The 18,801-nt window shown below is 37.8% G+C and overlaps 1 protein-coding gene across 1 annotated transcript in view; it reads left to right on the forward strand.

Moving 5' to 3' along the window:
* Positions 1-18,801, forward strand: part of ROBO2 (roundabout guidance receptor 2) — a 570,503-nt gene that overhangs the window by 288,857 nt on the left and 262,845 nt on the right. The window lies entirely within an intron of this gene.

The raw sequence follows: 18,801 nt of genomic DNA on the forward strand, positions 1-18,801 counted from the left end.
GAATCTGTGTTTTAGGTCATTCAGTTTCATGGCAGAATTCAATTTCTTGCAGTTGCATGATTGAGCTTCCCATTTCCTTGGTTGCTGTTGACAATGGGAGTGGAGGGGTGTGTGTGTGTGTGTGTGTGTGTGTGTGTTGTGGGGAAGGGGTGGTTCTTACCATCTAGAAGTGTCAGCATTCCTTGTCCTGTGGCCCATCTCCTCCATTTTCAAAGCCAGCAACAGGGGGTTGGGTCCTTTCAAACTTAGAATCTCTCTGAATCTCCTTCTACCTAGCCTTCTCTGCCTTAAAGCCCATGTGATTATCCTGGGCCCAACTAGATAATCCAGGGTAATTCCCCTATTTTTTTTTCCACATCTCTACTGCAGTATAAATGCTTTACAATGTTGTGTTAGTTTCTACTGTACAATACAACAAAGTGAATCAGCTATATGTATACATATATCCACATATCCCCTCCCTCATAATCTTCCCTCCCACCATCCCTGCCCCATCCCTCTAGGTCGTTACAAAGCATCAAGTTGAACTCCTTGTGCTATGAAGCAGCTTTCCACTAGCCATCCATTTTACATTTGGTAGTGTATATATGTCAATGCTACCCTCACTTCATCCCAGCTTCCCTTTCCCCACTGTGCCCTCAAGTCTGTTCTCTATGTCTTCGTCTTTATGCCTTCCCTGCCACTAGGTTCATCAGTACCGCTTTTTAAAATTCTGTATATATATATGCATTAGCATATGGTATTTGTTTTTCTCTTTCTGACTTGCTTCAGTCTGTATGACAGATTCTAGGTCCCTCCACCTCACTACAAATAATTCAGTTTCTTTCCTTTTCATGGCTGAGTAATATTCCATTGTATATATGTGCCACATCTTCTTTATCCATTCATCTGTTGATGGACATTTAAGTTATGTCCATGTCCTGGCTATTGTAAATAGTGCTGCAGTGAATATTGTGGTACATGACTCTTTTTGAATTATGGTTTTCTCAGGGTATATGCCCAGGGTATATGTGGGATTGCTGGGTCATATGGTTGTTCTATTTTTAGGTTTTTAAAGAACCTCCGTACTGTTCTCCATAGTGACTATATCAATTTACATTCCCACCAACAGTGCAATAGGGTTCCCTTTTCTCCACACCCTCTCCAGCATTTATTGTTTGTAGATATTTTGATGATGGCCATTCTGACCAGTGTGAGGTGATACCTCATTGTAGTTTCGATTTGCATTTCTCTAATGATTAGTGACGTTGAACATCCTTTCATGTGTTTGTTGGCAATCTGTATATCTTCTTTGGAGAAATGTCTCTTTAGGTCTTCTGCCCATTTTTGGATTGGGTTGTTTTTTTGATATTGAGCTGCATGAGCTGCTTATATATTTTGGAGATTAATCCTCTGTCAGTTGCTTTGTTTGCAAATATTTTCTCCCATTCTGAGGCTTGTCTTTTGGTCTTTTTTATGGTTTCCTTTGCTGTGCAAGAGCTTTTAAGTTTCATTAGGTCCCATTTGTTTATTTTTGGGTTTATTTCAATTTCTCTAGGAGGTGGGTCAAAAAAGACCTTGCTGTGATTTATGTCATAGAGTGTTCTGCCTATGTTTTCCTCTAAGAGTTTGATAGTGTCTGGCCTTACATTTAGGTGTTTAATCCCTTTTGAGTATATTTTCGTGTATGGTCTTAGGGTGTGTTCTAATTTCATTCTTACATGTATCCGTCCAGTTTTCCCAGCACCACTTATTGAAGAGGCTATCTTTTCTCCATTGTGTATTCTTGCCTCTTTAGTCAAAGCCAAGGTGACCATATGTGTGTGGGTTTATCTCTGGGCTTTCTATCCTGTTCCATTGATCTATATTTCTGTTTTTGTGACAGTACCATACTGTCTTGATTACTGTAGCTTTGTAGTATAGTCTGAAGTCAAGGAGACTGATTCCTCCAGCTCCTTTTTACTTTCTTAAGATTGCTTTGGCTATTTAGGGTCTTTTGTGTTTCCATACAAATTATAAAATTTCTTGTTCTAGTTCTGTGAAAAATGCCATTGGTAATTTGATAGGGATTGCATTGAACTTATAGATTGCTTTGGGTAGTATGGTCATTTTCACAATACTGATTCTTCCAGTCCAAGAACATGGTATATCTCTCCATCTGTTTATGTTATCTTTGATTTCTTTCATTAGTGTTTTATAGTTTTCTGAGTACAGGTCTTTTGCCTCCTTAGGTAGATTTATTCCTAGGTATTTTATTCTTTTTGTTGTGATGGTAAATGGGATCATTTCATTAATTTCTCTTTCTCATCTTTTGTTGTTAGTGTATAGGAATGCAAGAGATTTCTGTGCATTAATTTTGTATCCTGCAACCTTACCAAACTTATTGATTAGTTCTAGTAGTTTTCTGGCAGCATCTTTAGGATTCTCTATGTATAGTGTCATGTTATCTGCAAACAGTGACAGCTTTACTTCTTCTTTTCTGATTTGGATTCCTTTTATTTCTTTTTCTTCTCTGATTTCTGTGGATAAAGCTTCCAAAACTGTGTTGAAAAATAGTCGTGAGAGTGGGCAACCTTGACTTGTTCCTGATATTACTGGGAATGTTTTCATCATCATCATTGAGGATGATGTTGGCTGTGGGTTTATCATATATGACCTTTATAATGTTGAGAAAGTTCCCTCTATGCCTATGTTCTGGAGGGCTTTTATCATAAATGGATGTTGAATTTAGTCAAAAGCTTTCGCTGCATCTATTGAGATGATCATAAGGTTTTTCTCCTTCAGTTTGTTAATATAGTGTATCACATTGATTGATTTGCATATATTGAAGAACCCTTGCATTCCTGGTATAAACCCCACTTGATCACGGCATATGATCCTTTTAATGTGCTGCTGGATTCTGTTTGCTAGTATTTTGTTGAGGATTTTTGCATGTATGTTCATCAGTGATATTGGCCTGTAGTTTTCTTTCTTTGTGACATCTTTGTCTGGTTTTGGTATCAGGGTGATGGTGGCCTCGTAGAATGAGTTTGGGAGTGATCCTGCCTCTGCTATATTTTGGAAGAGTTTGAGAAGGATAGGTGTTAACTCTTCTCTAAATGTTTGATAGAATTCGCCTGTGAAGCCATCCTGTCCTGGACTTTTGTTTGTTGGAATATTTTAAATTACAGCTTCAATTTAATTACCTGTGATTGGTCTGTTTATATTTTCTAATTCTTCCTGGTTCAGTCTTGGAAAGTTGTACCTGTCGAAGAATTTGTCTACTTCTTCCAGGTTGTCCATTTTATTGGCATGTAGTTGCTTTTAGTAGTTTCTTATGATGTTTTGTATTTCTGCAGTGTCAGTTGTTATTTCTCCTTTTTCATTTCTAATTTTATTAATTTGAGTCCTCTCCCTTTATTTCTTGATGAGTCTGCCTAAAGGTTTATCAATTTTGTTTAGCTTCTTAGAGAACCAGCTTTTAGTTTTATTGATCTTTGCTGTTGTTCCCTTCAATTTCATTTATTTCTGCTCTGATCGTTATGATTTCTTTCCTTCTTCTAAATTTCGGTTTTCTTTGTTCTTCTTTTTCTAGTTGCTTTAGGTGTAAGGTTAGATTGTTTTTTGAGATTTTTCTTGTTTCTTGAGGTGAGCTTGAATTGCTATGAACTTCCCTCTTAGAACTGCTTTTGCTGTGTCTGATAGGTTTTGGATCCTCGTATTTTAGTTGTCATTTGTTTCTAGGTATTTTTAAATTTCTTCTTTGATTTCTTCAGTGATCTCTTGGTTATTTATCAATGCACTGTTTAGCCTCCTTGTGTTTGTGTTTTTTACAGTTTTTTTTCCTGTAATTGATTTCTAATCTCATAGCGTTGTAGTCGGAAAAGATGCTTGATATGATCTCAATTTTCTTAAATTTTCCAAGGCTTGATTTGTGACCCAAGAAGTGATCATTCTGGAGAACGTTCCATGTGCACTTGAGAAGAAAGTGTATTCTTCCACTTTCAGGTGGAATGTCCTAAAAATATCAATTAAGTCTACCTGGTCTATTGTGTCATTTAAACTTGTGTTTCCTTATTTATCTTCTGTCTGGATTATCTATTGGTGTAAGTGAGATGTTAAAGTCTCCCACTGTTATTGTGTTACTGTCAATTTCTCCTTTTATGGCTGTTATTGTTTGCCTTATGTATTGAGGTGTGCCCATGTTGGGTGCATAAATATTTGTAATTGTTTTGCTTCCTTCTTGGATTGATTCATTGATCATTATGTAGTGTTCTTCCTTATCTCTTGAAACAGTCTTTATTTTATCTGATATGAGTATTGCTACTCCAGGTTTCTTGTGGTTTACATTTGCAATGAATACCTTTTCCATCCCCTCAGTTTCAGTCTGTATGTGTCCCTGGGTCTGAAGTGGGTCTCTTGCAGACAGCATACGTAAAGGTCTTTTTTTGTATCCATTCAGCCAGTCTATTTCTTTTGGTTGGAGCTTTTAATCCATTTACATTGAAGGTGATTATCAATATGTCTGTTCCTATTACCATTTTATTAAGTGATTTGGGTTTGTTTTTTTGTGGGTCTTTTTCTTCTCTTGTGTTTCACACTTAGGGGAATTCCTTTAGCATTTGTTGTAAAGCTGGTTTGGTGGTGCTGAATTCTTGTAGCCTTTGCTTGTCTGTAAAGCTTTTGATTTCTCCACTGAATCTTAATGAGATCCTTGCCGGGTAGAGTAATCTTGGTTGTAGGTTTCCCCTTTCAACACTTAAAATATGTTCTGCCATTCCCTTCTGGCTTGCAGAGTTTCTGCTGAAAGATCAGCTGTTAACCTTATGGGGATTCCCTTGTATGTTATTTGTCACTTTTCCCTTGCTGCTTTTAATATTTTTTCTGTGTAATTAGTTTTTGATAGTTTCATTAATATGTGTCTCGGCGTGTTCCTCTTTGGGTTTATCCTATATGGGACTCTCTGCACTTCCTGGACTTGACTGAGTATTTCCCATGTTAAGGAAGTTTTCCACTATAATCTCTTCAAATATTTTCTCAGACCTTTTCTTTTCCTCTTCTTCTTCTGAGACCCCTATAATTCGAATATTGGTGCATTTACTGTTGTCCCAGAGGTGTCTGAGACTGTCCTCAGTTCTTTCCATTCCTTTTTCTTATTTTTCTCCCTAGTGGTTATTTCCACCATTTTATCTTCCAGCTCACTTATCCATTCTTCTGTCTCAGTTATTCTGCTCTTGATTCCTTCTAGAGTATTTTTAATTTCAGTTATTGTGTTGTTCATCACTGTTTGTTTTCTCTTTAGTTCTTCTAGATCCTTGTTAAACATTTCTTGTATTTTCTCCATTCTGTTTCCAAGATTTTGGATCATCTTTACTATCATTACTCTGAATTCTTTTCCATTTCCTCTCATTTATTTGGTCCTGTAGGTTTTTTACCTTACTCCTTTGCCTGTAACATACATTTTTGTCGTTTCTTTTTTTTTTTTGATGGGTGGGGCTGTATTCCTGTCTTACTGGTTGTTTGGAGTGAGGCTTCCAGCACTGGAGTTTACAGGCAGTTGGATAGAACCAGGACTTGGTGCCGAGATGAGGATCTCTGGGAGGCCTCACTCTGATTAATATTCCCTGGAGTCTGAGGTTCTCTGTTAGTCCATCTGTTTGGGCTCAGAGCTCCCACCACAGGAGCTTGGAGTCAACCTCTGGCCTGGGAACCATGATCCCAGAAGCCTCATGGCACAGCAAAAAAAAAAAAAGAAAAGAAAAGAAAAGAAGAAAAGGAGCAGTATAATAACAGAAAATAAAAAGTAAAATAAAATTAGAAAGATAAAAAATATATAAGAAAAATAAGAATATAATTGAAACAACTGCAACAAGGTAAAACAAAACCACAATAGAAAAATGAAAAAATTAAAAAAAAAAGGTGAACTAGCCAAAAGGAGAGGAACCATAACAAAGTACAAAGAATAAAATAAAATTAGAAAAAAATAAAAGATTTATTAGAAAAAATAAAAATATAAGTGAATCGACAACAACAAGGTAAAACCGAATCCCAACCTAAAAGAAGAAAAAAAAAAAAGGCCTTGCCTATGGGGGGCGGAGTTTAGGCAGGGGGTGGAACTTAGGTAGGGGCAGGGTTTAGGGTGGGGCAGGGCCTAGGCAGGGGGGTGACATTTAAGCATGGGGTGGGGACTCTGCTTAGGACCTGTGCAGAAGGGGAGAGGCAGCACGTTCAAAGGGGGACCTCCAGAGTGTGGAGTTCCAGAGTTTGGAGATAAGGCCCTGGGTGAGGTGGCGTGGGTGGCGTTTAGGCCTAGTGCAGTTGCAGGGGGTTTCGGAGGGGGTATCCGAGTGTAGAGGTGGGGCCCTGGCTGGGGGTTAGTGGCAGGGCTTGGGCTCTGCAGCAGGAGGGAGGCTCCGAGGGCAGAGGATTAGGCCTGGGAGCTCAACAGGCTCCACAGTGCCTAGGTGGACAGGGAGAGCACTGGCCGCATTCCCTTCTGTTCCTCTGCACACACACACCCCCCCCGCAGGGTCTCCCCCATCGCTGCCTGACCCTTAACTGTGGGTGGGTCCTGCTGGGTGTAGGAACTCTTCCTCTCCCCAAACCACCCCTCAGGGGTGCTGGTCCCTTAGGTCCAGCCTTTACTTTTGCTCCCCCTTCCCTCCCTCCCACTCCCTCAGGACCCACACGGCTGGAAGGGGCCTCGGTGGGCAGAGGATGAGGCCTGGCATCTCAGCAGCTTCCTGGGGGCCCAAGTGGGCAGGGGCAATGCTGGCCACACTCCCTTTTGATCCTCTGCCCTCCCAATGGTCCTCTTCTTTCCCCCTCTGGGCGTGGGATCCCTACCCCTCCCCCAGCCAGCCCTCAGGGGTGCCAGTCCCGTCCCGCCTCCACTTCTCCTCCCCCCTCACTCCCCCCACGCCCCATGTCCTACCCAGTTGCTGGGGGCTCCTCCCGTCCCCTTAGGTGTCCGTGGTCCCCCACCGCTGCCTGGTAGGTGCCCTAGTTGTGTGGAGACATGAATTTTGCGTCCTCCTCCCCCTATTTTAAAGTCAGTTCATAACCTTAATTCCACCTGCAAAGTCCCTCCATAGCAGTACCCGATTGATTAACCAGCAGAAGGAACTATTTCAGGGATTTCTTTAGAATTCTCCCTACTATAAGGTTGTTGGTTGGTCAGAAGCTTAGAGTGATGTAACTTGATTGAGTCCTCTCAGGAAAAGTTACATTTCAGTGGAGTCTAGGAAACTATGGAGAGAAAACTCATGAAAAGGCTGCTTTAATTCCAAGGACACCACACAACCTTAAGTTTCATATTTGACTCATCTTATGGCCTGTCAAGAAAAACCGACACCATCACAAACCAAAACAACTGTAATATAAATATCTTATATTCCATACCTTAACTTATTTCTGATTATACATTAATAAATAAACATCATAATTTGCCCTTCTTTGTTCTGAAAACATTGCTGCAGCAATGTTTCTCTCTTTCCCTCTTATCTAGATGGTTCCCATCAATACATGATTATGTTTATTTTTCCCATTACACACACACACACACACACACACACACACACACACACACACATACACACACAAAGAATTTTTATTTTATCAATTCTCTCCTTATCTCTGCTTCTTATTTGTATTTTTTGTCTGCAATTTCGTTCTGACTTTTTTCCTGAGTCTACTCTAAAATGCAGCATTTTTTCCCCCAGCCTTTTACCCCAACTGCCTTTATCATGAAGCATGGTGACCTCCAAGTTACTAAATCTGATGGCCATGTCTGAGTATTCGTCTTAATAGACCCATAATCAGCATTTGATCCAGATGATATACTTTGATGCACTTTCTTCCTTGATATGCATCAGTGCCTAACACATCTCTGACTTCTCTCCTAATACACCTGCCAAGTCCTCATTTACTTTCTTGCTTTTTCATGCAGGTGATCCTGGCTTTTACCCCATAGTCTATGCATTAGCTATTGGTTCTGCCTCATTAACTTTTCCAATGTGTACCCATCTGGCCAATTCTTACTTTCTTCAATTCTTTTCTCAGAAAGCTTCTTCTAAGGGAGATCTTCCCTTGTCACTCCTCTTAAATGGCAGTGCTCTCATTCCCACTTGACATTTCCTATTCCCCCTTCCTGTTTTATTTTCTTCTTATAACTTACCTATCATCCACATAGACTATAGACTCCATGTGGTCTGATACATTTGTCTGCATTTTCCTAACTATCTCAGTGCTTAGAGCAAAGCATGGAATATAGTAAGTGGTCAGCAAATATTTCATGGTGGGGGAAAAAGATAAGTAAAGTATATTGACATAGAGTATACTTAGCTACAACCCTATAAGGTAAATAGAGCAGGTATTATTTTATTTTCCAAATGAAGGCAATTATTATGTCTTGCCCAAGGTCACAAAACTAGTTAAGTGTGAGAGATTAAACCAAAACTCAACTCTCCTGACTCCTAACCTGGTTTTCTTCCTACTGCAATAGGTGCTAAAAATATAGCGTTATCTGTTCTGGGGAGCTATAGTGCAATGTCCCCCAAGAACCTGGAAATAAAGAAATAAGATTGCCTTCTGAGAGTTACTTTATGAAATCAACATATAATTAATCAGTTACTTTAAAGAACTAGAATTGCTTTTAAACCAAAGGGACCCTTACCTATTAAATGGCTTAACATTTCTAAGGAAAGAATGTTTTAATAAGAAAAGGCAGACTTTCTAGAGGCAATTTAAAAGGATACTCAAAAGCAAAAGTTAGTAAAATGTGTCCAAAGGGAGGGAGCCTCATTCAGTCAGTGAACTATGAGAATTCCAGAGCCTTTGTGTCCATGGGTGAGTCAGATTCTCTTAGGCCATGCCAATGAACATATGATTCAGCTCCCTAACTCATTTTTTTTTTCTGATATAATCACCAAACAATATTATGATTAATACTTGATTTTCCACGCAGTTCTTGTCTCCCTGCAGAAGTAAAATTCCTGGCAAAATGTTCTCCTGCAATCTTGTCCTGATGTTAACTATTTCTCAGTGAAAGTTAATAAATTGACCTTATAATTATGATGTGGCTTCTGTGAAAAGACATGTACTGACACACATATTCTGATTCATTTGACAGTTATAGTCTAAGGATTTTTTAAAAATCAGTTTATGATTTAATATATCAGTTTCCTGAACTTGGTTAACTGAATGTGAATTTCTGCACCTTCTCCCACTTCTGCTAAATATGAAGATGCTCTTAACCTTTCAGCTGTGGAAGAAAATCAACCACAGCCTCCTTCGTGTCAGCTGCTATTTGAAATGCTGGGCAAGAGAAGACTCTGAAGGAGAGTTCTGGCTTAGCGGGGAGGACCTTTCTTTTTTTAATAGAACATTAGCAAGATACATTAGCTGAAGTTCAGCTACTTTAGGGAATAATGAGTTGGTTAAAGACTGCTCTGGTCCTCAAAAGAGGGAGGAATTGTTCTTGTAGATTAGAAGCAATTATTTTGGCAATTTGGATTTTTATCAAGAGTGGTAGGGAAGGACAGTTGGGGCTAAGGTCACCTGCGAGAGAGAGTGGGGAGAAACAGCTGCAGGGAACAGGACACAAGTGAGGCGCAGTGGAAAATTCTGTCTTTAGGGATGTCTCACACACGAAAACCAGGTTTCTAAGTCTGCCAGGCTTAGAGCCAAACACACACTCACTGACATCCTGATTTACCAAGTACATTTGGTCACAAATAGTTTTTAATTCTTGCATTTCTACATTTGTGTATGTTTCAATAAGCTGTGTTTTGATGGTTGCTCCATTTTAAAGTGTTGAATAATAGCTAACAAAACATCTAGGGAAACTATTTTATTTCCTGAAAGAAAGCTCCAGTCCTCTTATTTGTTTGTTTTACTCCTTACTTGCCTTTCTAATTTATTTCATCATGAAAGATAAATATTCAGGAGGTTTACTGTGACAACTTCAAGTTTCTATTGTACTGTAGTCAGATCTTGAATAAATAATTAATTTGATGGAACAAAGAGCAACATAAACATATCAAAACATACTGGCATTGTGTTTAAATAACACCTGAATTTTAGTTCTAGTGCTTACATTTTCTTTTTAAAATCAAGGTACGTTTAGTTACCACAGAAGTAAAAAATGACTAGTGGAAGGTGAGTTAGAAAAAGGTGTCATGATTTTTATGGGAGGGCATGAAATGACTTATGATGGCAGGTGAAGGGATTGATGAGGAGTAGACAGGTTACCCCCGGCTCAGGAACCAGGACTGGCAGGAATGGGGGATGGGGGTGAAATGGGATAAAGAGTTCTGTGGTTGAGAATGTTAAGGTACCTCACTAGTCATCATGAATATTTTCCCTTAACATGGTGGCTAAATCATTGATGATGAAATACAAGGAGGTGGGATACTTCAGGCATCAGGAAGGCTGCATTTATCTCCAAGTAAAAGGGAGGATAACTCTAATAATTAATCATGTTTTCTCATTAGCCTAAAGTTGTTAAGAGTGAATCAGGAAGGACATGTTATGTCAACAATATAAGTAGAGGGACTTCCCTGGTGGTGTAGTGGTTAAGAATCCACCTGCCAATGCAGGGGACATGGGTTCGATTCCTAGTCTGGGAAGATCCCACATGCCGCGGAGCAACTGAGCCCATGCACCACAACTATTGAGCCTGCACTCTAGAGCCTGCATGCCACAACTACTGAAGCCCAAGTGCCTAGAGCCTGTGCTTTGCAACAAGAGAAGCCACCGCAATGAGAAGCCCACGCACCGCAACAAAGAGTAGCCCCTGCTCGCCACAACTAGAGAAAGCCCACGCACAGCAACGAAGACCCAAAGCAGCCAAAAATAAATAAATTTATTTTTTTAAAAAAAACGGGGCTTCCCTGGTGGCGCGGTGGTTGAGAATCTGCCTGCTAATGCAGGGAACACGGGTTCGAGCCCTGGTCTGGGAAGATCCCACATGCCGCAGAGCAGCTAGGCCCGTGAGCCACAACTACTGATCCTGCGCGTATGGAGCCTGTGCTCCGCAACAAGAGAGGCCACAACAGTGAGAGGCCCGCGCACCGCGATGTAGAGTGGCCCCCGCTTGCCACAACTAGAGGAAGCCCTAGCACAGAAACGAAGACCCAACACAGCCAAAAATAAAAATAAATAAATTAAAAGAAGGCTCAACATTAAAAAAAAAACAGCAACAGTATAAGTAGAAGGAGCACCATATAATCTGGAGTCTCCAACAGCAAGAACTGCAGGTGTCAGCATTTCACACTAGCTTTCTAGAAGAGCTTGTTCTAAACTCAGGCCAAAGCACTACAGAGCTGCATAATGAAAAATCTAGACTTTTTAAGGTATCAAAGAAGGCCTGGGATTTGAACACATGGACAGGCATGACTAGAGATGTATTGTCAAACTTCTTGATTCGGGGGTGATGACAAGGGCTTCATTATAATTTGTGCCTCATTCTATATTATAGAAGATATTCTCAAATGGTCTGCCTGACATTATGTGTCTATGCATAGCATCATCACCAAAAGGACACACATCAATTACAGGAAGCCGTGCTATGTTTTTCCCCAGTGTTTTGAGTCAATGACATCCTGATGGTAGAAGTTCCAAGGTCATAATGTGCTTTCTTTATTCATTTGATAACCCATGAAGAAATTAAGACATGGGGTTTTTTAACTGAAGAAAAGTATAATACAGATTGAATAATACAGAAAATTTCAAAACTCTTACTTTTTTTAAAAAAAACGGACAATTCATTGAATTTTACCCTGATCTTACTTTTCGTGGGTTCAACATCAGGAGCACTAATGTGGCAACCAAGAGGTTATCAGTGCAAATTTGTCTTTTTGTTGAGTTGATCTTACGTTAATTTGCTCTGGACATTGGATATTGGAAGGTATCTCTTTCTGTGACGAGATGGCTAGATTAGGAGGTCAGGAAAATAAGGATGCAGTGTATTTCTGGATTTAAACAGCTCATTTCGTATGGTCCATCAAAAAATCATTGTAACTAAAATAACTTGCATTTGTCTCAACAGATCTATTAATCTTCTGGGTCATATATTGTCTGTGTTCGATTGAATCTCTTTGTTTACAGGTTATCAACAGACTTCTTTTCAGAACTGCTCCTTTAAATTCCATAATGAAGGAAGAATTCTTACTGGCTCAGGCCATTATTATTTTTTTTTAAGACTTATCATTTATTTATTTATTTATTTATAGCTCCATCGGGTTTTAGTTGAGGCACCTGGGATCTTCGTTGAGGCATGCAAGATCTTTCGTTGCAGCACCTGGGCTCTTCGTTGTGGTGCATGGGCTTCTCTTTAGTTGGGGCATGCGGGTTTTCTGTCTCTAGTTGTGGCACGTGGGCTCCAGGGAGCGTAGGCTCTGTAGTTTGCAGCACGCGGGCTCTCTAGTTGAGGTGCACGAGTTCAGTAATTGTGGCGCACAGGCTTAGTTGCCCTGCGGCCTGTGGGATCCTAGTTCCCCAACCAGGGATCAAACCCATGCCCCCTGCACTGGAAGGTGGATTCTTTACCACTGGACCACCAGGAAAGTCCCTCAGGCCATTATTAATGTTAATTTTTGTTTTTAAAAAAGATGATCTTTTTAAGCCCCCTTTATGAACTCTGGGTTCAAGTTCATATAATAATGTTTCTGTCTATTCTCTGAGAAATTCCTGTAGCCAAATGGTACAGTTCGGCACTGTGGGACACACAAATTTAGGGGGTTCTGTTAGTGACAGGAGAGACCGCTGCTTCTGAGACGAAGGCTTTATTACAAGTCCACATTTTAGGTAAAGCATGATGGGAGGAGAGCACATTTCTAGACATAGTTAAGAGCCAGGAAGAGTATGGTACACTTCTGTGTCTGTTCTTTTTATCTGAATTGAGATTGGCAATGCTGAAACAAAAATGTTCGAAGGAAAATGTTTGGCATCAATCTCTTCAGTATACTTCAAAATAGTTCTTTCATGCATAGGGTAACTTACCATGGAGACTTGTTTTTTTAAACTCAATACCTATTAACACTGCTCAGAACATACACTGGAAAATATTGCTCTAGATAATCTGAAATCTCTTCTTGGATTAAACTATAAGTATAAAAAAATGTGAAAATGAATTACATCAATCAAGTACCACCACCCATCTCTCCTGCAGCTCCAAGCCTGAATTGTTTTTACAGAATTGTATTTTGGAACTATGCCCTTGGGCCACACTGAGGATTATTAGAAGAAACAGCCCTGAGAAACTCATTACTTTGTTTACTGCAAGAATTTTGTTGAGGATGTTGTTCTCTGCATTACCCTGCGGACACCTCCCGAGAACCCCCTGGAGAAATATATCTCCAGGGTCAGTACCAAGAATAGTCTTCTCTTTCCTGAGCAAGTAATTGTTGGTCTCATGGACACTGAGAGTTACAAAAATGATTGTTTTCCAGTTTATACTAGGGACTAGAAAGCACAGAGCAATTTAGGGCACATCTCTATGATTGGTACAGAATATCACAGCTCTTTTGTGATGGTCTCACTGCATATTTTTAAAAGTTTTCCTATTTTATTTTCTTTCACCTTGATACATTCACTACTTAGTTTAATGTGCTTTTGTAGTATGTATTTTGTAAGCAATCTAAAATCTTTGGTAAAAGCAGAGTATAAATAAGCAAACTAGCTTTATGATATGAGTGAGACCAAGATATCTTTGAAAAGCCAATGGCCTAATCTTAGATGAAGAACTTGATTGTCATTTGAAATAGCCATATCTCCATGAAGTCTCCTAGTGTGGAAGTATGTTGAATGAGGGTGTTGTTTGAATCAGAATTTCTGAGGCCAATGCCTAAGCATAGGTATTTTTTAGAAGCTAGTAATTCTAACATGTATAATCACAAAGAAAGGCATTTCTGGCCTAGAAAATAGCAAGTGCAGTGCCTTGAGAAGGGAACAAGCTTGGCATTGCTCCAAGAGAATAAAAAGCCCTGCCTTCTTGGCTCAGAAGGTGTTGAAAGGAAAGGTGTGGGAGATAAAGTTGAGAAGTAGACAGGCTTGATTTCAAGCAGAGCCTTATAAACTATGATAAGAAGTTACATTGCATTTCAAAAATAATAGAGGGCCACAAGAGGGTTATTTGTTAAGTCAAGTTTATTAAGGTATAATTGACATATGGCAAAATTCACTCTTTTTAGTATATAGTTCTATGAATTTCGATAAACACATAGAGTCAGGTAAACATCTTTGGCCATCAAAACAGAAACAATTTTATCGCTCCAGAAAGTTCCATAATGTCTCTTTGGAAGTCAGGCCCTCCTCCCACCCCGAATTCCTGGCAACCATGGCTCTGCTCTCTGTTGCTATAGTTTTGCTTCTTAAAGAATATCTTATAAATTAGATCATAGCATGTGTAGCCTTTTGAGTCTGGCTTCTTTCACTTAGCAAAATGCACTTGCCATTCATTCTTACTGCTGCATGTATACAGAGGGCTTCGAGAAGAGGGATAATACAAACTGCTTTATATTTTGTGAAAATAGCTCAGTTACTATGATGAGAATCATGGCATCATGGTTGTTAAGAGGTGATTATAGCAGCTTAGGCAAAGGGAGATGATGATGGTTTCCACGGTGGCAGCAGTGGAGGTTCTGAGAAATGGTTGATGTGGGAAATATTTTGAAGTTTGAACTGACAGGCATTCTAGTGATTTAGGTATGAATGAGAATCATCCACCTGGGAAAAAAATAATATTAAATTAATAATTTAAATATAAAACAATGAAAGTATTAACAATTCTTAGGAGACTTATTTAGTATAATCTTAGAATGAAAAATAGTTTCTCAAGCAAGACAAAAACATAATAGAACTTAGGAAAAATTTGCAATATAAAAAATTAAAATTTGTATAAGGTGAAAGACACCACAATTTAAGTTGTAAAACAAGCGCCAGCCAGGGAGAAACTTTAGTAGCGTATATAATCTAGTATTGATATACATGCTATATAATGAGCAAAGAAACAACCCAAAAGAAAACTGGGCAAAGCAGAAAAAAAAAATTTACTGAAAAAACAGTGTCCAATATACATATAAAAAGATGTTTATTCTCATTACTATTTGATTCAGCAATTTCACATATGGAACTACATTCTATGGTAATACTTATGTATGTGGGCATAGATTGTTTTGCATCAATAAGGAAATAAATATGTAAATTTTGGTTCGTGGGCACAATAAAATATTATGCAGCCATTAAAAAGAATGAACTAGATCTGTATGGTGTCGTGGAAAGTTCTGTGTTAAATGAAAAAGTTGCAAAACAGTTTATTCATCATGATTCCTTTGATAGCTAATTAAAAGAAACTTTTGTGATTGTGTATATGAAAAAGAGAGAGAGAGTAAATACAAAGAAAAACAACTGGATTCACACCAGATGGTTAAAAGATTAACAGCAGCATTTCTGCAGAGGGTGTGGGATTGGGTATGATTATAAAGAAAATATTTCACATTTTTCTTCATTTTTTGTAAGTCTTGACTATTTTTAAGATTTAAAATTATGCTCTTGCAAACATTGTTGCAATTATTATTCTTTTACTCTTGCAAATAAGCATCAATAATTTCTCTGATATTTACCTAAAAGTGAAACAGTTGCATTATAGATATGTTTTTTTTCATTTATTGGTTAGTGACAGTGAAGAAATATATAGACAGTTGGAATGATCATACAATGGGATACTTTACAGCATTAACATAAATAATCTAGAGACACCTGTATCAGTGTATCAATGTAGAAAAAATTATTTGAAGTCTCATAGTATACCTTTTATGAACATTTTTAAGAAAACTGATTTTATATATTATTTTGGGGAAATACATATTAGTAAATGGTTGAAATATGCAAGGAACAATATCACACTGCCACAAGAGAGTGGTTAATTTTGGAGGAGATGGTATGAGCTGGGGCTTTGTCTTTATATTTGACTCCTTAAAACATGTAAAGCATATATGACATGTAAACTTGTTTGCTAATAAACATGTTTGCTAAATCTGGATGAATTAATTATGGGGACCTGTTACATTATTTTCTATTATTTTTCATTACTAGAAACAAAGAGAGTATTTTGCTTAGATGAAGACTAAAGAAAAAACAACTACTTTGAGGAAATATGATAAATATTGCTTAAAATTGGGGATGGGGAGAGAAGTGTTTAGTCTGGAGTGAGATGATACTATTGAGATTTCTCTTGAATTATAATACATATAATCAGTCATATTTATTAAAACATTAATGTATGCTAAGCACTTTGCAAATGCCTTTTGTGTATTTTATCATTGAATTCTTAGAACAGTTTTATGAATCACACATATGGAAAATGACCTTAGATGGGTTTAGAACCTTATCCATGGTCACTCAGTAATCAAGGGATAGAACCAAGATGAACCTAAGCTTTCTGATCCTTTTCGAAGTCCCAACTCTTAACCTACATGTTCTGTCACCAAATACTATTTTTCTATTGTGAGAAGAAACATAGAAGGGCCTGGTGCTAGTCCTAAATTAGATGAGTTATTAGGAGATGAGGCAAGGAAATGAAAGCAAGATTTGAGGAAAAGTAGAAAAGTAGTACAGACTAAACTTTACCTTTCCCTCTGAACAGAAAATCACTAGCTTATTAAATCTTTAAAAGATTTAATAGGAATGGGTATGAAGTACTTGTATTTTCAATTTTTTTTCAGTTGCTCAAGCACAGGCAAGATTTTTAAAATTAATTTTTATTGAAATATACTCATTGAACAATATTGTGTTAGTTTCAGGTATATAACAGTGATTGGACATTTAAATAGATTAGTAAATAATCACCATGTTAGGTCTTGTAACCATCTATTCCCGTACAAAGTTTTTACAGTTCTATTGACTATATTTCTTATGCTGTATGAATACGTCCCTGCGACTTATTTATTTTATAGCTGAAAATTTGTACCTCTTAATTTCCTTCACCTATTTCACCCATTCCCCCCACCCACTTCCCCTCTGGCAACCACCCTTTTGTTCTCTTTATGTGTGAGTCTGTTTTCCTTTTGTGTTGTTTTGTCTCTTTTGCTTTTTAGATTCCACATATACGTGAGATCATATGGTATTTGTCTTTCTCTGTCTGACTTATTTCACTTAGCATAATACCCTCTAGAGCCATCAAGGTTATTTCAAATGGCAAGATTTTATTCTTTTCTATGTCTCAGTAATATGCCACAGTGTGTGTGTGTGTATACATACACATATATATATATATATATGTATACACACACACATATGTATATACACACATATATATATCTCAACTTCTTTATCCATTCATCCATCTCTGCACACTTAGATGGCTTCCATATCTTGGCTATTGTAAATAATCCTGCAATGAACATGGGGATATATATATATATATATATCCTTTTGAATTAGTACTCTTTTCTTTAGGAAATACCCAGAAGTGAACTTGCTTGATCATATGTTAGTTCTTTTTTTAATTATTGGAGGAACCTCCATACTGTTTTCCATAGTGGCTGCACCAATTTACAATCCCACCAAGAATGTATAAGGATTCCCTTTTCCACACATCCTTGCCAACACTTGTTATTTATTGTCTTTTTATGATAGCCATTCTGATAGGTGTGAGGTGATATCTCATTGCAGTTTTGATTTGCATTTCCCTGGAAATTAGTGATGTTGAGCATCTTTTCATGTGCCTGTTAGCCATGTGTATGTCTTCCTTGGAAAAATGTCTACTCAAGTCCTCTGCCCATTTATTAAATTTTTGTTTTGAATTATATGAGTTCTCTATATATTTTGAATATTAACTCCTTATCAGATACATTGTTTGCAGTTATCTTCTCTTATTCAGTATAATTTCTTATTATTCCTGGGTAGAATTCCCCTGTGAAACAGTCTGTTCCTGGACTTTTGTTTGTTGGGAGTTTTTTTGATTAGTGATCAATTTCATTACTAGTGCTCTATCTGTACAGATTTTCTGTTTCTTCCTGATTCAGTCTTGTAAGATTATATGTTTCTAGAAATTGACCCATTTTTCTTTCTGTGTTGTCTAATTTGTTGGCATATAATGGTTTATAGTAATCTCTCATGATATTTTGTAGTTTTGTGATGTTGGTTATAACATCTCCTTTTACAATTCTGATTTTATTTATTTGGGCCCTCTCTTTTGTTCTTTATTAGTCTGGTTTATAAATTTTGTTTATCTTTTTGAAGAACAAGCTCTTAGTTTTTTTAATCTTTTTTTTTTCAGTCTGTATTTCATTTATTTCTACTCTAATATTTATTATTTCCTCCCTTTTGCTAACTTTGGGGTTTTTTGGGGAGGTTCGTAAGGTAGGCCGGTGTCACTACAAACTTCCCTCTTAGAACTGTTTTTGTTGTGTCCCATAAGTTTCAGAGTGTTGTGTTTCCATTTTCATTTGTCTCCAGGTATTTTTTTTTCCTCTTTTATTTATGCTATGGCTCATTGATTGATTAGGAGCAAATATTTATTACTACTGTAAGTAGTTATAATTTGGGTGTGCCCTTGGGAGGAGGTGAGTTCAAGGTCTTCCTACTCCCACCATCTTGATCCCTTCTCCATCTGTAGTTCCACTTTTGAACTGCTAGTTCAAGCATAAAAGAGAAACAATGTATTCTCAAGAAGAACCTATTTCAGATATTATCCCCACTGGAAATCTTGAAGGGTAAATAGGTGTGTTAGTTTTCAAGGGTTTTCATAACAAAGTAAAATAAGCTTGTTGTCTTAAAAGAGAAATGTATTCTCTCATAATTCTTCAGTCTAGAAATCTGAAGTTAAGGTGTTAGCAGAGC

Source organism: Neophocaena asiaeorientalis, unplaced genomic scaffold (assembly GCF_003031525.2).
Source record: "Neophocaena asiaeorientalis asiaeorientalis breed wild unplaced genomic scaffold, Neophocaena_asiaeorientalis_V1.1 scaffold330, whole genome shotgun sequence".
Lineage (NCBI taxonomy): Eukaryota > Metazoa > Chordata > Mammalia > Artiodactyla > Phocoenidae > Neophocaena > Neophocaena asiaeorientalis.